This window comes from Corythoichthys intestinalis, chromosome 3, assembly GCF_030265065.1.
Source record: "Corythoichthys intestinalis isolate RoL2023-P3 chromosome 3, ASM3026506v1, whole genome shotgun sequence".
Classification (NCBI taxonomy): Eukaryota; Metazoa; Chordata; class Actinopteri; order Syngnathiformes; family Syngnathidae; genus Corythoichthys; species Corythoichthys intestinalis.
The window spans coordinates 50,668,757-50,672,245 of NC_080397.1; the positions used below are offsets into that span (position 1 = coordinate 50,668,757).

Genomic DNA, 3,489 nt, shown 5'->3' on the forward strand with positions numbered 1-3,489 from the left:
GCAACCAACTGCCACACACGCCTTCACCATTTTGATTATTAATGCTAACGAGCAGAAAAACACGCCATAATAGGAGGAATTTACGTAGCGGTAATGCGTCAAAACGACGAGTAGACGGACAATATGGTGCGGAGGCGTGGTTGTGATGTCATGTGAGTAGGGTCTATATGGACATAATACTTACAGTACACGTATCAGCTCTTGCTGTGTAAAATAATCTTCTTAAGGGATGTCACTTTTTACATACCTAGTCTGTGTGGTCCACGGTAAATTTATTCCTGACAGCCAAAGCTGATAAGAAAGAAAGATTCCCATTGGATTCTATAGAAAACGCATGTGGGTCATTTTTGACCCACTTGTGGACGCTTAGGGTAGTAATACAAAAATGACAATTTCTTCAAATGTATAAAAAGTTCATCAAAAATTTGAACGGCATTATATCAAAAACATGTTTTTTTTAGGAATACCTGGAATATGAATTGATAACAATTTTTCATTCCGAAGATATTTCAAGAAAACAACCTCACCGAGCCATTTTTGACCCACTTATGTATCTAAGGGTTAAATTAATTCATTATTTTTACAATCTTTTTATCTGAGTTCGTTCTACATGATAAAATGTCTGAGTGAGAGCTCGTCCGAGACTGGTGATTCCATACTTTTTGCTAGTGGTTTCATAAGTACTAAGAAAAAAAAATGTGGGGTTGTATTTGGACGATTTAAGTTTGTCTTTGAACCCCAAAGGCTATAAAGACGAAAAGACTTCAGCAACTATACAGCTTGTGTTGAAAATAACCCTGACCCTTTTATTTATTGTTTTAGTTGTTGTAAATTGTTGATTGTATGTGAATCGTTCACATGTTTGTATTTATATTTGTGTGAATAAACGTATTTTAAAAAAAAAAAAAATAGAAAAAAATAAAAAAGGAAAAATATCGCATTTACTCGCTGTTACGTTAAAATTGTGTGTTTTTTTTTTTTTTTTGGTTGTTGTTTTTTCTTTTCTTTTTTTTTTTTTAAAGTTATAGTTTGCTTTAAAAATGGGCGTGTGTCAAATGGCCACGCTAAAGGTACGAACAATCAAACAAGACAAGCAGGAAAGACAAGAAAGCAAACTGAGGGAAAATAACCGCAAGCACTCATATTTCTATCCAATCAAAGCCGAATTAATGACAGATTTTGCCAGGAAATATGATATCAAAACCCTGACGTTTAGTGTTTTAGAGAAATAAAACCATACAGAGTGGTCTTGAACGGAAATTGACCGATAAATTTCCTTGAAATTACACAAAAAGCCTTAAAATTTTATCTTCGGTCCAGCTAGTATCGCAATTCTCTTAATTTATTTTAGCACGATAGCGTGCTAAAATGTTAGCATCGTCTTACCCGGTGAAGTCAAAACCCGCTAGAATGTGTCGCCAAGATGATTCGGCAGCTTTGAATCTTAACCGACAGTGCCGAAACGTCGTCCCGAATGACAATAGGAACGCATAACACAGTGTTTCAAATGAAACTGGATGTAATGGTTGAACATGAAGCGTCGCTTACTTGTGTTTACAGTCCCTGATGAGTGGAACGCAGGTGGTGCGTTGCAGTGCCGTCGATCAAACAGGAAAAACAAGGCAAAACATCCCAGATTAACTTCTTATAGAATCAACTAAACACCCACGTTCGACGACGTATTGCGACGTGGGAGGCGGCTTCTAACTCAGAAAGCATTCCTGAAATTACATTAAACGCCGCCCTAACTTTCAGTAACAACTTTTTTGAGATACTACTTCACCTGGGGATTGAAGGCGGCGCAACTTGCAAACAATGAATAATTATTAGTTGTCATTTTACTTTTAGTAACCTGAATTACCCCAGGTTGAGGGGAAAGCACAAATTGTCATGGAATTACTTCAAGTGGCCTTTTTTACGAGAAACACTGAAGGCAGCACAAATTGTCATCCAGACTTCGCAGTGGTCCTGTCTTGGCCAGTGGCGGTTTTAGGGGTGGGGCCACAGAGGCACTGGCCCCACCTCCAATTTGAATGGGCCCTTGAAGTTCCCCTGTTCTTATTTTAGCACAAAGTATGGCACAAGAATGAGAGAATGTTGTCTCTAGACTAGAGTAGGGCTGAACAATACAGTGATCACTCGTTTTTCGCAGTAAGTTAGACACCAAATTCAGAAAATGACTAATAACTTCCTCATATAACGTTCAATCTATTTCATATTTGGCATGTACTGTATGTGAGGTATCGCAGCCTGAACATGACTGCACTGAAATATTACCCATTAGGCCTGGCGCCCCCTAATGGGAACAGGACATGCCCATTTTTACGAGACAGGCTCTTCCTCCAAGGGAAAAAATATAGACCTTAAACCTGTATCAGGGGAGCCTTAAGATATGTGTTCAGGTGCCTGATGAAAAATGTTGAGGTTTCGTTGAAGCAGAGGGGTCCAAACAGGAAAGTGAAAATGATTGTCAACTATTTTTCTCGCCAAAAACTGAACAGTCATTACTCGGCAGATATACAACATATCTGCAATGAAATTTAGGGAGTCCATACCATATGCAAAACTGCTCCAAAAAGTCTCTTGCCCCCATTTTCCATATCCAGCAGGAAATCAGGTATTTTGGATCAAATGTGAAATTTTTATCGATTTACTGGGTGCATATTTGAGACCTTGTCGCCGAGGGAGTTAGTTGGATCGTCTTCAATATTGGTGAGACTGTTCAGGATACATAGGAGATCTTAAGTTTTCAAAATGGTGCATTTTCATTCATAGATCTGACCTGGGCGGGTTGCCAAAGTTGGCCATTTTTTGGCTAAACACAAAATTCAGAAAATGACTAATAACTTACTCATACAACATTCAATCTATTTCATATTTGGCATGTATGTGAGGTATCGCAGCCTGAACACAACTGCACTAAAATATTACCCATTAGGCCTGGCGCCCCCTAGTGGGAACAGGAAATGCCCTTTTTTACGAGACAGGCTCTTCCTCCAAGGGAAAATAAATCTATTGACCTCAAACCTGCATCAGGGGAGCCTTAAGACATGTGTTCAGGTGCCTGATGAAAAATTTTGAGGTTTTGTTGAACCAGAGGGGTCCAACAGGAAAGTGAAAATGACCATCGCCATTTCGTCTCGCCACAAATTATGAACAGTCATAACTTGGCAGATATATACATATCTGCGCCAAACTTCCTGTGCTTGGTGAGAGTCGTACCCTGAACGGTCCTGTAAGGGTAATTTGCATCAACCCAACAGCGCCAACTAGTGGCGACAGAAAGTCACTTGTTTTACTGACACATGTCCAGTTCTTTTCAGTTTGGTTATTTGTACTTTCAAGATCTTTTGTCAGACTACAATTTAAGGCCCATGTCCACATCTCTTTGTCTGTTGCCGTGACGACCCTTTGCTCGCCATTAAAAGGAATTATATTTTTTCAGGGATTTAGGCATCTTATAGACCCACAAAATTGGCACACTTGCTC

General features: G+C 39.2%; 1 protein-coding gene across 5 annotated transcripts in view; it reads right to left on the minus strand.

The window, feature by feature from the left end:
* Window positions 1-1,707, minus strand: part of golm1 (golgi membrane protein 1) — a 35,449-nt gene extending 33,742 nt beyond the window's left edge. For 3 of the 5 annotated variants that reach the window (XM_057831994.1, XM_057831989.1, XM_057831992.1), the window contains exon 1: window positions 1,549-1,707. The gene's annotated coding sequence lies outside the window, so the exon portion shown is untranslated. The other 2 variants (XM_057831993.1, XM_057831991.1) reach the window with 2 other exon arrangements.
* Window positions 1,708-3,489: the final 1,782 nt, after the last annotated feature.